Here is an 18,813-nt window from a genome sequence, read left to right on the forward strand (position 1 = left end):
TTAAACTTCCGTAATCATGATGTTTGACGTGTTGATTTTATTTTTATGCCCATGGGTTAATTGTTCTTTGTCCTGGATTATTTAATATGTCCATACGGATTTGTCCATAATAGACCATCAGTCATAAATATAAAAAGCGAAAGCCTTCGTCAAATTATTCTTATTCCCGAAGTCAAATATTCCAACTAATTGGGGATTCGAATTGTAACAAGGTTTTAATACTTTATTTAATGAATACACCAGGTTATCGACTGCGTGTAAACTAAGGTTTTACTACTTTGTTAACAATTACACCAATTACCCTTGAATGTAATTCACCCCTGTTTCAACAAGTCTATTAACTATTAATCCAGTTCCGTGTCCGGTAAAATGAATAATTATTGGTATTTATAGATATCCCGCCCACCGTATCCAGTCAAGCGTATTTGGTTATATATAAATACGTCAAATTATAAGTTTGTATATTAAATTAACAAGGTATTGTTTAGTTTATATAAAACCCATTAATAGCCCATAGTCTAATTTTCACAAGTGTCGTTCTTTTATCCAAACTCCAATTATGGTACAAAGCCCAATTACCCAATTTTAATATTTTTAGCCCAACATCATAATTACTTCGGTATTAAATAAGCATAATAATAACTTAGCTACGAGACATTAATGAAAATAATATAAACATAACTTACAATGATTAAAAATAGCGTAGCGTTACACGGACAGAATTTCGACTTACACCCTTACAACATTCGCTAACATACCCTTATTATTAGGATTTAAAATTAAAATTAAAATTAAAATATAAAATATATATATATATATATCTTACGTATAAGTAAGAAGAAGAAAAAGATTATATGATATTTTTACTCGTCGAACTGCGCTGGCTTTTATAAGGATTTTGGTCCAGGAAGTCTCCGCGACTCGCGTAATTTTTTCACTACAAACTCCACAACTCGCGGAGTTTGTAAAACCAGCTCACACATTTTGGTTCCTTTCTTGCCGACGGATTTTTATATATTATATAATATATAAATAATTATAAGAATTATTTAAATATTATATTATATTTATGTGCATAGTTGACTTGTAATTTTTAGTCCGTTGCGTCGAGCGTTGAGAGTTGACTCTGGTCCCGGTTCTGAATTTTCGAACGTCCTTGCATACAATTTAATATCTTGTACTTTGCGTTTTGAATCTTGTACTCTTGTAATTTTGAGACGTTTCTCATCAATAATTGGAACCTTTTTGATTGTATTTTGTACTTTTGAGCTTTTTGGTCATTTGCGTCTTCAATTCGTCGAATCTGTCTTTTGTCTTCACCTTTTATTATTTAAACGAATATCACTTGTAAATAGAACAATTGCAACTAAAAGCTTGTCTTTCTTGAGGAATAATGCTATGAAATATATGTTCGTTTTTAGCATTATCAAGATTGTAATCAAAAATTCTTTTGTACAAACTGTTAATGGTGAAATATTTTAACGGGTAGGTAATACCCGAGGAATATTTAGATTTCACATTAATAAGTTACACTGTACATTCTTTCAAATCTGATTCAACAGTCATTTACTATCCTACTTACATCCACCGGTGCACGTATCCGTTCACCACAGAATAACCATTTTCATTCAATTTCATATTTGGATTTTGACCTATCAGAATTCGACAAGTGGCATAATGAAGAAAACATTGGACAAAATAAAATTTGTTAGAAACAAACAAATTAACTATGAGAAATTTTGTTAAGAATCCACGCTAACAAAATCCTAGCTAACTGTTCCTAGCTAACTGTTAATTCCTTATTGTACATTTAATTATCGCAATTTATTTTATCGCAATTTATTATTTATTGTCATTTACATTCTGTTATTTATTTTACGCACTTTATTTATCGTCATTTAAATACTGTTATTTACGCATTTTAAATATCGGGACACGTATACAAGGTTTTGACATATCATATCGACGCATCTATATATATTATTTGGAATAAACATAGACACTCTATATGCAGTAATGATAGAGTTAGCTATACAGGGTTGAGGTTGATTCTACAATAATATATATACTTTGAGTTGTGATCGAGTCTGAGACATGTATACAACGGGTCACGAATACGTATTAATTAATTCAAATATTATATATTAAACTATATATGAATTATTGGATTACTAATTGTGGACTGCTAACTGTGGACTGCCAACATTGGACAATTAAAATGAATTAAAATATTGATTATAACATATAAAACTAAACAATCTTTCGAGTTTGCCACTTGATTTCATCTTAAACCTCATTTGTATCTTGACGATTACAATCTGCGATTCAAACCTTTCATAATTTTTGAAAACACTTCAATCGATAGGATGAACCAACCGCACTTATTCTACGGAAGAAGAGATTGATGCATATAGTTATGCACCTGAGAAACTCTCGGCAACTGAGTAAACGTTTAACACGTAGCTGTGCTAATTCTTTAGTGTTATTATTACCCAAAATAACTTGGTAATCCCTTTCAAAGTAGCAAATTTTGTCACAGCTCCAACAAGTCAACTTCGACTTTTCGTTCAAAACAACCTTATTATAACCTTGATATATATATGCGTGCTTTTTTATTATTACCAGGGAAACTTTTATATTCCACCATATTACCAGCAGACGTACCAGCAACCTCATTGCTTCTCGGCTTAAATCTCTCTGATAAATCATTATATTTATTCATTGAAACCCTATCATATACTCATCTGCATCTTGTAACGAGAACTGACATACCAATTATCGGGAATCAGCAATCAGTACTTTGAAAACTCACCGCATATCCACATCAACAGTTATATGTATAACATTTATCTCTTAGAATTATGATCTTTCATTCTGAAATTCTGAAAAGCACCCAGTCTGCAAATCAATACTCTGAATGTTGAAAAAGATGAATGAAGCAGCAGAAACCGTAGACAACCGTAAACGACCTTAATCATCAGAAGTTTGATGATAAAGAATAGTATGTTGGAAAAGCTCAGAAAAGTTGGAACTGGAAAACGGATTGAGCTAACTACGAAGGAGACCAAGGACAAATACAAGGACCATACCCTATATTCAAAGAATCCAGGTAATTCTGGATCCGTTGAAATCTTTAGAGAATATCTTGCTCCGTAGTCATGTTAAAATCTTGCAGAAAATTTTTCTTCATCAACCTTCGAACTTGGAAATTCCAAAATATCATCATAAATATCTTCGATATTTCTGAGGATATTTTCATAAATATTCTCGTCCAAAATTATATACCTCTTCGTGCTTCCTGTGTTTCATTATATTGGAAACTTATGTAAAATCTAAGTTTAATTTATGAATGAATTCTGGAGAAATGTAAAGAAATTGATGCATGAATTAGTATAATATAATGACACTTGATCAACGTGATTATATTATAGTAAGTCATGCTGAGTTTCTAATGGAACGTGATGATTCACAGATCATAACGTCATCATGTGCCATGTTACATAACTCTTTCATTCTGCTTAACTTCTGAACATATCAAGAAAGTATATTCTTGATAGTTCTATTCTCAGTGATTCTGGTAATTTGACAAATCAAATCGTGCTATTACGTTCTTTCTTGTTTAGAACATTAAGTTTATTCGAAACTCCATACTTACAAATTATGGACCATTACTCGCTTTACTAGAGGTCGAGTAGAGAATAAAAAGGCAGAGAGCTCCAAAATATAAGAGAAAATATAAAGCCCAATAACAACCCAGAAATTATAAATCGTGGATATTAATACGAATAGCAATATAAAGACACGGTAGAATTAAGGATAGTATCACACCAAGGTAATATTAGAAGTAAACATATTATCGCATTTAATCAAAGCGGATCCTAATTTCCTTAATTACCAAAGAACCAAATCTTATTACGAAGATTTTCTCGAAATTCCTTGAATTCCGGAAATCAACCGTGACTACGTCACCTGTTAAGACATGTAGCGACCCCGACAAATCGTCAAGTGACGGCGTCGGCTACGTGGGTCCCATTACCTGATTATAAGTCTTTAAGATAACGTTTGACCAAAATATGTCGCCTTCATTTCAAAATAAAGATTGTTTCAAAGTTTACAAGGATTGTTCAACCAAAAGTTAAGTTACAACGTTATAAGTACGATTGAAATCTAGGCGACACGGTTTAAAGTAAAGTCAAAAGACGCTCCATGAAATGCATGTATACTCGACATCGGATGCAAGTATCAAATAGTAAGCGGAAGCATGTTTCACATATCGTGCATGACCTGAGAAAAACATAGAAATCTGTCAACGAAAACGTTGGTGAAATCATAGGTTTAAGTAAATAAGTACAAGTGAACCACAAGATTTGCATCAATGAAATAATAGTAATACATTCCAAAAGTTTGTTTCACGAGCACCCAATTATCAATGCTTAACATTTCCTTCCATTGAACCCCATCACTTAGTGCTAGAACATACACTGTTTCTCGAAAATATATTTCATTCGTAAACGGTAGCGAACCGTTTGAATGAGGGTTTGTCAAACCCATATGGATCCATACAACATAAGTTCTCGCTTACACCCGGCAAGTGTAACTAATGATAATCGAATTGAGGATTTTGTTCTAAACTCGTATGTAGAATGTTTGTTTTCCTGTACTTGTGTTCACTTAGTTCAAAAGAATCGTTTATGTTTTCTCATCCCAAATATAAGTTCAAAAAGAGTAAAAGTGGGACTATGATCTCACCTCGAGTGCACGAGTATAAAAGTACTTCAACAAGTAAACGTGTGCATGAAAGTTGCTTAGCCTTGACCTAAACAAGTATGTTATATCAATTAACCGGTTACGACACAAGGTCGGGTGAAATGTGTTCAATTAGTCCTATGGCTTGACACGACTCGATTATGTAGCATGTGAAGCAAATTGTCAAGTTTCACGCAAGATATAAGTATAAAAGCATGTTAGGAAGATTGCATTAAAATTTTGGTTAAGTTTGACTAAAAGTCAAACTTGGTCAAAGTCAACGAAAAAGTCAACGCGTTCGGGTTCGGTCCCGAACTATTTTTCTGAGGTTTTTACTCATATATAAGCATATTAGAACAAGTTTCATGTGAATCGGAGGTCGATAGCTAGTCAAACATTTCACGTGAAACGGGACGAGGAGGTCAGAATCTGACCAGGCACATCGGCGCGCCGCGCGGGGAAGGGGCGCGCCGCGCCACCCTCTGTGCAGGGATTTCTGGTCAGTTTTCAAAGTATGCACGAATCAAAACACAAACAATCACATTTTATGATCCGCAAACAATTAGAACATGTATTTTATATCATCGGAAAGCTATTTCGACAAGGAATACAACTAACCACATATCATCAATCAAAAACATCATTTACAATAAACGAAAACTCGTCAATTGATCGAGAAAGGTTTATTTTCAAGTTTCAAGTTCGTAAAACGTATTTTATGATTCGGGAATCCAATTTACACATACGATATGCCGTTTTGAAGGTAATGAAGCATACATTACTACTAGACACTAACAATTAACATTCCATGGCATTTAAGCATCCAAAAGTTCATGTCAAGAACTATCAAACCCTAGTCAAACATCACAAAATCATTAATCGGGTTTTTGAAGTTTCCTTAATCAACCTACACATCCAAATGTGGCTAATGATACTAGTAACACAATTAAAACATGCACTTTAACAATCTAACAACATTAACTCATCCAAAATCAAGGATTAAGCATCCACTTTTCATTTTCAAGCTAGTTACACCAAAACATCAAGATCGAGCATACAAATCATATAATCATGCTAGACACGAGCCATAGACACTAACTAACAACATTTCAAGTCAAAAACACGAATTTAAAGAAATCTAGAGTTTTAGAAATGTTACCCAAAATCGGTGTAGTTAGTATCAAATCGTAGAGGATGAAGAGAGGGTCACGAAAATGTAATTTGTTTTGTTGTAAGCCTCCTAGATCGAATTTAGATGATGATTTAGTGAAGTTGGGAGAAATGGGGTTCTTGAGCTAGAGAGAAAAGGGAGAGAGATGGAGGGATTGAATGGATGAGAATGGTGGGTTGACTAGTTGACCTAGTCAACTAGTTTGCCCACTTGACAACTTCGGTCCCTCAAGTTTCAAAGCGGGTGCGGGAATTAACCAACGAAATAATTTAAAAACGCTCGAGTAACCGAGTGATGTTATAATTAAATAGCGGAAATATAATGAACGTTACTCACGGAAACTATTACTTTAAATACGAAAGATTATGTTTTAAAAAAAAAAAGACGGTGTTAAAATTAAATTTAACGGAAAAAAACGCGGGATGTTACATTATCCACACCTCAAAAGAAATTTCGTCCCGAAATTTAGTTGGAAGTAGTAGTTGTTGAATCTTACTCGAGACCTTGCGTTGTAAATTCTACGAATAAGTGAAGGTACGTCCTTGAGTATTTCCACGGATTTTGACGGTCGGGATCATATGTTGTTTTAAGGTTTGGCTTCCATGATTCATGGTTTCAACCGGTCCTCCTAGGAAGTGAGGGTTATCGTCGATAGTGAGTTCATCAAAGGAGATAACAAGTTCTCGTTTCGCAAAATTCATCTTTGAGTTGATACATTGAATGTAGGATAAACGGAGACCCAAAATGAGTCGGAAAAGTCTAAACGGCTAGCTACGGGTCCAAAACACCCCAAGAATTTAAAGGATCAAAATATCGCGGATTTAGCTTCCTACGTTTTCCCGAAACGGATTGCACCCTTCCAAGGTGCGACTCTTAACGTGACGCGGTTTCCCACGTGGAATTTGAAATGTTTACGTCTAACATTGGCGCAGCTCTTGGTGATTACGAGTCGCGTAGGGTTTTGCCTGAATATGAATAAATTTTCTCGGTTGCTCATGAATAACCTCGGCCCCGGTGAATTGATCATCGTTTACTTGGTTCGACAAAGGAGAGTGACGTTTCCGGTCACACGTGGTTTCAAAAGGAGTGACGTTAAAACTCGAATGAAAATCATTGTAGTACGAGGATTCGGTTAAAGGAAAATATTTTTCTCAAGTAAATTTGAAGTTGGTAATACAAATTCGTATTATGGTTTCCAAGGTTTAAATCGCATGTTTGTTCGGTCCGTCGGGTTGTGGATGGTACGCGGTACTCATGTCTAAACGCGGTCCCGAGGCTTCTTGTAAAACTAGAAGTGAAACGAGTATTTCGATACGGGATAATTAACAAAGATACACCGTGTTGGAATAGAATCTCTTAAGATATGTTTGAACGAGTCAGTTAGGGTTCGAAAAAAAAATGTTCGTTAGGACTATTCACCCTCGTGGCGAATACTTATGTAATATGAGGAGTTTCTCTATCCATGGAGAAATGTTACAAGGAGTTTCTTTAAACGGAAATGCGAACGGTAAAGATAGTAGTGAAATGAGGACTTAGAATAGGATGAGTTTACATCTCGAGGTTGCCATAACGTGCCTCTAGTTGTCAAAAGTTGAAGTCTGAAAGAGAAACGAGATCGTACACGTAGTTGTTTAGTTCGGGGTTGAATAATAGTTGGCCGATTATTAGAAACACAATGACATTAAGTCAAAGAAGAGTGAAGTATCATTGGATCGTGTGTTATCTTAAGCTCCAGTAATATCAGACGGTAACGGTGAAATAACAGAGATATGTAGCGTGGTATGTGATGACGAGAAAATTGATCGGATCCACAATTTAGTATTAGAATTCTTCGCGCAACATAACGAATTTCAGTTACACTGATTTTGAGTCGAGAGAGCATGCCTTCCGGCGTTCATGTAGAAATATTTTCATAATTGAGTTCCATCTGGTGCTATACGATTTTTAACTAGAAATATTGGTGTGAAGTATCACGCTCAAGGTTCGGACATGGGGGGGGTTTAAATTTTTCCCTCAGTGAGTTAACGAGGTTAAAAGTCGTGTAACACGAGAAAAGGCAGAAATGAATCTTCGGTAATAACCGGCGAGATCTAAGATTTTACGAATACAAGTCTGAGTCGGGGGAGTTTCCTGATTACATGTGGCTTGATTTCGAGATTGATTGAAATGCCTAGACCATTCACATCATGGTTTAGAAAATTGTACTTCGTTCAACAGAAATTCTCACTCGGAGAATTTGGTATAGAGTTGCTCTTTTCTCAAAAGTTCGAGCGTAAGATGGTGATGTTGTTCGTTTTCCTTCTTTACTTGAATAACTCAAGATGTCATCTATAAATACGATAACCGATTTGTCTAGATAAGTTCGCATACGTGGTTTAGGAGGTTCATGAATACGGACAGAGTCCTAAATAAATCGAATGGTACTAAGAAAAATTTACAACTAACGTTGCGAGTTCGGAAAGTGGCTTAGGAGACATCGTCTCACTTAACCCCCAATTGATGATAACCGGAACGGGGGTCGATTTGGAACATACGGGATTCGTGCAAATAATCATGAGGTCATGGATGCGAGGGAGAGGGTATCGGTTTCCAACCGAAAATTACTCAGTTCACAATAATCTATACAAGATGATGGGGAAACATTTTTTTTTTTTTTTTTTTTTTTTTTTTTTTTTTTTTTTCGAATAGGTTCCGAGCTCCCTAGTTCTATAGGTGTCAAATCGAAGTTCAAATTACCTACCCAATAAGTTTAACGTACTCCCTCCGATAAAATTTATCGATACGCAATGGTTTTCCGTTGGTCACTTGAATGGCGTAAGTAATATCTAGGGGGGAGGGGTGGAGTGCAAAGAGTAGGCTCCAAAGCCCTGGATACAAAACATTTATCGATACCCGAATCGGATAAACATGAAACATAAGAGTCGTTGAGAAGAAACGTACCCGTAACTAATTGTCGTTCCGGGAATCCTATGTGTTAAGGTTGAAAGCTCATTCGCGTACATTAGGGTGGGCGTTCTTCTTGGGACATGCATTCTTAAAATGACCCAGTTGTCCACATTCAAAACAAGCACCCCTTCTGCGTGCACTGGGCACCTTTTTAGCGACGGGGGCGGCACCCTTACAACTATGGGCCACATGGCCACTTCTTTGACACTTGATGCAAAATGGTCCGCCACATTTTCCATAATGATGTTTGTGGCACGTGTTGCAAAAAGGTCGTGTTCCAGCATAATTTTTCCTGCCGCCGGGGGTGAAAGGCTTCTTGGTGGAGTCGTTGTGGTTGTGGTTGCTTGATGGAGAGACTTCCTGTTTTCTTTTGTTGTTAACTGGTTGGGCCTCGGCCGTTGGTGCCAGCGCTTCAATTTCATCCACCGTTTTTATAAATCGGCGGGCTATCATCACAGTCTCTTGTAGGTCGGCGGGTCTTAATGGCATTACCCCGTGTGGAATGCTCTTAGGGAGGCCATCCATGTAAAACTCAACTCCTTGGGGCCCGGGAGCCCGGAGGTTTGGACAAATTGAGGTTAGTTCGGCAAACCGTTGATTATAAGCTTCGAGGTCATCTCGGGCTATTTTTAAATTTCTTGGCCCCTGTTCGAGCCTTCGAGTCTCTTCGCGCGGGAAGTATTCGGTGGTCATTCTTTCTCTTAATTCGGTCCAAGAGAGTGTAAGGGCTTCATCGATACCCACCGATTGTACATACGTGTTCCACCGTGAGAGAGCAATACCGGTGAGAGTGAGGGTGGAAAACTTGACCTTATCCTGGTCCCGACAACCGCTTATGCTAAAAACGGCTTCTGTTTGTTCGAACCATCGGGTGAGAGCAACCGGTCCTTCGGTTCCATTGAAAGTGGGAGGATTGTACTTCATGAAGTTCTTGTAGGAGCAACCCTCGATTGAATTACCGGCCCCATGATTGTTGTTGTTAGAAAAGTGATCGGCCACGGCCGTACCCACGGCGGTGGTTATCATTTGTTGAAGAGCTTGTTCCAGAGTTTCGAGAGGAGTATTGTGTTGACCTTGGTGAGCCATTGTTCCTTCATGAGACAAGAATATCGTTGGTTAGTATTTTCAACAATACTAACCGGAGTATGGAAATAGGATAGAGAGGAAATTTTTCCTTGACTCGCCTTAAATTCTTTACGTCATAATGTCGGAACGTCCATGTGAATCACCGTAATATAATCCCGGAAATTATATTACCCTGATTCTCATGTGCATTTAACATTACTTCATAAAGTCAAGGTGGCGCCTCAACAAAATTTATCAACGTAAGATCAAGATCGAATACGAGTTAGATATGATAGAAGAGTTCGAGTATAAATGCACAATTTGTCAAATAATTCCTACTTCAGTCTATATGCCGGTTGTAGTCTAGATTCACCTATGTACCCTATGACTCGGGGTGGACACAAATGAACTCTAAATCCCTACAACCTGGCTCTGATACCAACTGTAGCGACCCCGACAAATCGTCAAGTGACGGCGTCGGCTACGTGGGTCCCATTACCTGATTATAAGTCTTTAAGATAACGTTTGACCAAAATATGTCGCCTTCATTTCAAAATAAAGATTGTTTCAAAGTTTACAAGGATTGTTCAACCAAAAGTTAAGTTACAACGTTATAAGTACGATTGAAATCTAGGCGACACGGTTTAAAGTAAAGTCAAAAGACGCTCCATGAAATGCATGTATACTCGACATCGGATGCAAGTATCAAATAGTAAGCGGAAGCATGTTTCACATATCGTGCATGACCTGAGAAAAACATAGAAATCTGTCAACGAAAACGTTGGTGAAATCATAGGTTTAAGTAAATAAGTACAAGTGAACCACAAGATTTGCATCAATGAAATAATAGTAATACATTCCAAAAGTTTGTTTCACGAGCACCCAATTATCAATGCTTAACATTTCCTTCCATTGAACCCCATCACTTAGTGCTAGAACATACACTGTTTCTCGAAAATATATTTCATTCGTAAACGGTAGCGAACCGTTTGAATGAGGGTTTGTCAAACCCATATGGATCCATACAACATAAGTTCTCGCTTACACCCGGCAAGTGTAACTAATGATAATCGAATTGAGGATTTTGTTCTAAACTCGTATGTAGAATGTTTGTTTTCCTGTACTTGTGTTCACTTAGTTCAAAAGAATCGTTTATGTTTTCTCATCCCAAATATAAGTTCAAAAAGAGTAAAAGTGGGACTATGATCTCACCTCGAGTGCACGAGTATAAAAGTACTTCAACAAGTAAACGTGTGCATGAAAGTTGCTTAGCCTTGACCTAAACAAGTATGTTATATCAATTAACCGGTTACGACACAAGGTCGGGTGAAATGTGTTCAATTAGTCCTATGGCTTGACACGACTCGATTATGTAGCATGTGAAGCAAATTGTCAAGTTTCACGCAAGATATAAGTATAAAAGCATGTTAGGAAGATTGCATTAAAAGTTTGGTTAAGTTTGACTAAAAGTCAAACTTGGTCAAAGTCAACGAAAAAGTCAACGCGTTCGGGTTCGGTCCCGAACTATTTTTCTGAGGTTTTTACTCATATATAAGCATATTAGAACAAGTTTCATGTGAATCGGAGGTCGATAGCTAGTCAAACATTTCACGTGAAACGGGACGAGGAGGTCAGAATCTGACCAGGCACATCGGCGCGCCGCGCGGGGAAGGGGCGCGCCGCGCCACCCTCTGTGCAGGGATTTCTGGTCAGTTTTCAAAGTATGCACGAATCAAAACACAAACAATCACATTTTATGATCCGCAAACAATTAGAACATGTATTTTATATCATCGGAAAGCTATTTCGACAAGGAATACAACTAACCACATATCATCAATCAAAAACATCATTTACAATAAACGAAAACTCGTCAATTGATCGAGAAAGGTTTATTTTCAAGTTTCAAGTTCGTAAAACGTATTTTATGATTCGGGAATCCAATTTACACATACGATATGCCGTTTTGAAGGTAATGAAGCATACATTACTACTAGACACTAACAATTAACATTCCATGGCATTTAAGCATCCAAAAGTTCATGTCAAGAACTATCAAACCCTAGTCAAACATCACAAAATCATTAATCGGGTTTTTGAAGTTTCCTTAATCAACCTACACATCCAAATGTGGCTAATGATACTAGTAACACAATTAAAACATGCACTTTAACAATCTAACAACATTAACTCATCCAAAATCAAGGATTAAGCATCCACTTTTCATTTTCAAGCTAGTTACACCAAAACATCAAGATCGAGCATACAAATCATATAATCATGCTAGACACGAGCCATAGACACTAACTAACAACATTTCAAGTCAAAAACACGAATTTAAAGAAATCTAGAGTTTTAGAAATGTTACCCAAAATCGGTGTAGTTAGTATCAAATCGTAGAGGATGAAGAGAGGGTCACGAAAATGTAATTTGTTTTGTTGTAAGCCTCCTAGATCGAATTTAGATGATGATTTAGTGAAGTTGGGAGAAATGGGGTTCTTGAGCTAGAGAGAAAAGGGAGAGAGATGGAGGGATTGAATGGATGAGAATGGTGGGTTGACTAGTTGACCTAGTCAACTAGTTTGCCCACTTGACAACTTCGGTCCCTCAAGTTTCAAAGCGGGTGCGGGAATTAACCAACGAAATAATTTAAAAACGCTCGAGTAACCGAGTGATGTTATAATTAAATAGCGGAAATATAATGAACGTTACTCACGGAAACTATTACTTTAAATACGAAAGATTATGTTTTAAAAAAAAAAAGACGGTGTTAAAATTAAATTTAACGGAAAAAAACGCGGGATGTTACAAGACAAACCTACATTTATTCATTTTACTCTTTTGCGATAGCTTCACTCGTACTCTTCACAAAATCAAATTGTTTTGTCTATATTAATCGATGATGATAAAATTCTAATTTTCAGCTCGTATGCGTCATGAAAACATATTTATTGTCAATCATGACCATCCTAATCAAATTTTGGGACGAAATTTCTTTAACGGGTAGGTACTGTGACGACCCGGAAATTTCTGACCAAATTTAAACTAAAACTATAAATGATTCCGACATGATAAACAAAGTCTGTAAGGTTAATTCTCAAAATTTTAAACTATTTTCATTTATGCAATTACCCTTCGAATGTTCTCGACGATTCACGAACAACTATATGGAAATAGATATATATATATTTAAAAATATAAATATATATATTAATTCGAAATATAAATTGAAATATTATATTAGTTAGTTATTAGAATTAATTGTGTAAAGTAAAATAATATATGATATAATAAAATTTATTATTAAAATAAAAATATGTACATATATGTAAAGTATATCGAATATAGATATATTGAGTAAACGATAATAACACACGCCCATTATTTCAATTGATATTAATTAAGTTGCGAGCTTGTGAGTGTAATAAAATAAATAATAGACGAACCTACTCGATCATGTTTCGCACATTTTATGACTAAAATAAATACATGAACTTAATTTAAAAATTTGGGATTTCTTTTCCGAGTACTTTTAACCGCTACTGTTTAACAACGGAGTATGATCTAACACCTTATTAAATATGTCGACGAATAAGTTCAAAGGGCTGCTTAAATGATATTCAATTTCCACATTTATATATATTATATGTTAGTAATTTCACCAACTTGCTTTTACCACTTTATCACATACATACAATTATAGATATCAGGAGAGTGTACTATATGTGTTCCCTTCCACTATCTATTCTATATTACACATATACATCTTGCATAATATACGAAACCTCACAAGTATTACCTTCATTATTAATATTGATGTCAGTATTATTAATATTATATATATAATATATAGATATGAGATTTGATAAATATAATTTGTTATATCAATATTATTAGTGTTATAATTATTATTTTTAAATATTAACATTAAATATAATTACTAATACTAATATTAATGATAACCTTATTAGCAATAATATTATTACAAAAATTATTAAAACCATTATAATTGTGGTTATTATCATTATAATACAACTTATTAATTTTTATTCATTAATGTTGATATCACTCTTATTATTAGTATTATCTTGATTATTAATATTATTTTTATTATTATTAATAATTGTAATATTATTAATATTAATACAAATATTAATCATTAAAATTAATTACAATATATATATATATATATATATATATATATATATATATATATATATATATATATATATATATATATATAACTGTTATAACTTGTGATTCTCTGTTTCATATCGTTATCACCTTTTTGTACATGTCGATTGATTTCTTTAGCTGTTGAATTCAAGCCACAATACCAACAAAAGCCGTTGCACATCCTTTTCTGCTTTAAAATTTTTTTTATTTTTTTTTCTGTGTCATATACTGTCAATTCCCATAATCGCTATAAAACAATTAAGCAGCTAATGTGTTGAGGAAATCCTTCATTTTCTCACTATCATTATCTGTTATATTTATCTTAGCTGCTATTATCTGAAAAACAGAAAATTCAAGAAGAACAAAGCCGTTCCTCTATACCAACACCTTTTCATCAAATGCTCGAATTCGAATCTGTTTCCAAAAACTAATAATGCAATTATATTAGGATTTATCTACTCAAACTATCTGTAAGTTTTCAATTATTAATTCCTTCAACTGATTTTGAATTTCGAAGTCAAAGTTTGTAAAACAAAAAGTCAAACGAGTTTCTTTGAGCAAATTTGAGTAATCTGGTACAATTAAGGTTCAATTGATGTTACTCGTATATTCTATAGATGGTTTAGAGGATATTTCGTGAAGATACTAGGGTCTTAAAACACCTTGATTTGGAAATCGAAATTTTTGTTTAAATGTATTCTTGCGAAACCTGCTGCTGCTATAAACTTTTCTTCTGTTAATCGTATTACCCTTAAACCAATCATTTCTGTTTCATTTGGAATAACCTAAAACTAAATCACCAACTTATTAGTAAAAAGATTTGTGGGTTCTGTTGATTTGAAGTTAGAAGAAGAAGAAGAAGAAGGAGGAGTTAGTGTAACATAATTAAAAAGATTAAATAGGATTGGGCTTATGAATATTTCAGAAATGAATGGGACGGATGAGTGGTGTTTGGTGTTTGTGATTAAGCGGGAGATCGCGGGTTCGAGCCCAGCCGATGCCAAATTTTTTAAAGACCCTTTTCTTTTGAGGTATAACTTCTATTATTATTATTATTATTATTATTATTATTATTATTATTATTATTATTATTATTATTATTATTATTATTATTATTATTATTATTATTATTATTATTATTATTATTATTATTATTATTATATTATTATTATTATTGTTATTATTGTTATTGTTATTATTGTTATTGTTATTGTTATTATTATTATTGTTATTATTAGTATTATAAGTATTATTCCTACTATTATTATTATTATTATTATTGTTATCATTAGTTATTATTATTATTACAAGTATTATAATAAATTAAAACTTATTATTATAACTATAAATTTTATTAGTGTTATCATTAAAATTATCAGTATTATTATTATTATTAGTAATATCCATATCATTATTATTAAAAGTATTATGATTATGACAATAAAAGTTTTTAAAAATAGTATTATTAAGATTAAAAGTATATATAAATTTATAGATTTGAAAACTATGGATAAAATTATGAATTAAGTGAATTGCTAACTATTAATATTATTAATTGGTATTATCATTATTATCATCATTTTTATTATTACTAATATCATTATTATTATTAAAATAACTAATAGTTATATACAACTATAAGTAATACAAATAACATAACCAAATTTAATATTTTTATATACAAAAAGAATATATGAGACATACATATATTATTAATATAAAAATGATACAGCTAATAAATTATAAATGTAAATTTATTTGATTACGATTATGTGTATTAATATATATAATTGATATAGGTTCGTGAATCCGAGGCCAACCTTGCATTGTTCAGTATCGTCGTACGCATATTTTTACTACAAAATATCTTATCGTGAGTTTCATTTGCTCCCTTTTTAAATGCTTTTGCAATATATATTTTTGGGACTGAGAATACATACGCTGATTTTATAAATGTTTTACGAAATAGACACAAGTACGTGAAACTACATTCTATGGTTGAATTATTAAACCGAATATGCCCCTTTTTAGTCAGGTAATCTAAGAATTAGGGAACAGACACCCTAATTGACGCGAATCCTAAAGATACATCTATCAGGCCCAACAAGCCCCATCCAAAGTACCGGATGCTTTAGTACTTCGAATTTATCATGTCCGAAGGGAGTCCCGGAATGATGGGGATATTCTATATGCATCTTGTTAAGGTCGGTTACCAGGTGTTCACCATATGAATGATTTTTATCTCTATGCAGTTTGCGAAATGCCTGATATGAGAATGATGTTTATGAAAATATGAAATCTTGTGGTCTATTAAAATGATGGAAATGATCGATTATGATAAACTAATGAACTCACCAACTTTTTGGTTGACACTTTAAAGCATGTTTATTCTCAGGTATTAAAGAAATCTTCCGCTGTGCATTTGCTCATTTTAAAGATATTACTTGGAGTCATTCATGACATATTTCAAAAGACGTTGCATTCGAGTCGTTGAGTTCATCAAGATTATTATTAAGTCAATTATAGTTGGATATGTTATGAAATGGTATGCATGCCGTCAACTTTCGATGTAATGAAAGTTTGTCTTTTAAAAATGAATGCAATGTTTGTAAAATGTATCATATAGAGGTCAAGTACCTCGCGATGTAACCAAATGTAATGTATTCGTCCAGATGGATTAGGACGGGTCGCTTCAATTTATATTTCTTTTGTTTTTCAATTCTTGCAAAAAGTACCCAAATCACGGTTGAAATATACACCGTCATATCACCACTGGAGCAGCAACATCACGGTTGAAATCTAAACCGTGATGTTGCTGCTCCGGTGGTGATATGACGGTGTATATTTCAACCGTGATTTAGGTGCTTTTTGCAAGAATTGAAAAACAAAAGAAAGATAAATAGAAGACCGAAGTAGAGCTTCGGTAGATAGATTGAGGAAAAAAAAGATAGAAGACCGAAGTAGAGGTTCGGTATTAATGGGGTTAGGAAGAAGATTTGATGGGTGGTAGAGCAGAAGCGGCACACATTCGACCGACTAGGTTTTGGATCAAACCCTCTGATACCATATTAGAATGTTATAATTCACCCATGATTCTTATTGATCAAAGAGGCCAAATATATAGTACATGATCTGATCTCATATCCCTTGATTTTAGGGATCCTACATTTAATATGAGATATGGATAGATATGCCTACATTTAATGCTAGATATTACATAAGATATCGTCTACGTCTAATATCCGTTAACACATATACAATCTTCATAAACTAAATGGTTCACGATCTGTAACTTGTGAAACTCAAAAACACGCACACCTTCGAAGACGACGACGATGAAGATTGATCCGATTTCAACGACGACTCTTAAGATTCCGGCAGCCCCACCTCCTACGACGGACCTTAAAAAATTACAAATCCTAGAAATCAGTACATCAATCTTGACGAGAGCTTAGTTGCAAAGAAACCACCAAAGGATTGGTATCCCCAAAATACTCCGGATCTAAAGAAAACAAAACGAGGTCATCTTCTTCCTTCTGGAATTGAAACTTCTTATTAATTTATGTATGGTTTTTTAGATCTGTGTCTAACTCGCAACTGAAGCTATCTTTTATCCTTTATGTAGAGTAATTCAAATCCAAGGTAGTTTATGAGATCTGGGAGGACATCAACACTTGATGGGGTTTCAAAATAGTTACTCGCTTACCGTTGTTAGTAATCGCACAGCTTCTTGACGGTTTAATTCATGTCTGCAGCTTCTAATAGAGAAAGAGTTTTGGTTGGGTTAGTTTGTAGGATTTGTTTTAACTATGTTAACACTCACGTACGTATCCAACAAAGAAATATAGTAATGGACTAAATTTCCCTCATGTGCCTAGCACGTGATGAAACTTAACGTAAGAAACTAAGAATACTAACAGAGTTTATCGACAGGGTCTTCGGTGCCAAATGTTGTAGTTGAAGGTTATCTAAGTCGAAAAAATGGATAAAGGTTATCCGTGCTATTTGATACAAACATAAAGGACCATCGACGCAATTTTGTCTTTTTTTGAAGGATTTTTCTAAACATAGCCCTAAGAGCTGTGGGAGTCAAAGCTATTTCCCACCGTTAAATCATTTTTAACGCCGGCGACGTCGACATTTTTCCATTCCGTCCCGGCGTTAATCCATCATTAAATCTCGCCGTTATGCTCCACCGTTGCTGTGGTAACGCTGTGGTTTTTTTTTTCCTTTGTTTTTCTGTTTTAATAATATTAAAAGTATTTAAATAATGAATTTAACACCGAGATTTAACACTGAACGATTTCCCCTATTTTGACCTCAGTGTTAAATCCAGTGTTAAATTTAACACTGAGATTAACACCGAATGACTCCTAGTGCTCTTAGGACTATGCTTAAGAAATTAGAACACGCATAATTATTTTGTACATAATTAAAACCACCTCGAATAACTAACCCACTACTTAAAATGCATAATCATCAAAGCTTTAATATTTTTCTTAAGTATAGCCATAATGGCTAACAATTTCTTTTTCTTTTTTTTAAAGAAGAGAAAAATGTTAATCGTCTATTATCTTCTATTTTTATTTGTTTTATATACAACTAAATGAGGAAAAAGCGCTAGTCCTTTGGGTTCCATGACACACTCCTTGTAACGGCCCAACAAAATCGTCATTGACGGAGCCGTTAACTTAGGTCTCATTACGTGG

Source organism: Rutidosis leptorrhynchoides, chromosome 9, assembly GCF_046630445.1.
Source record: "Rutidosis leptorrhynchoides isolate AG116_Rl617_1_P2 chromosome 9, CSIRO_AGI_Rlap_v1, whole genome shotgun sequence".
In the NCBI taxonomy this organism is placed as follows: Eukaryota; Viridiplantae; Streptophyta; class Magnoliopsida; order Asterales; family Asteraceae; genus Rutidosis; species Rutidosis leptorrhynchoides.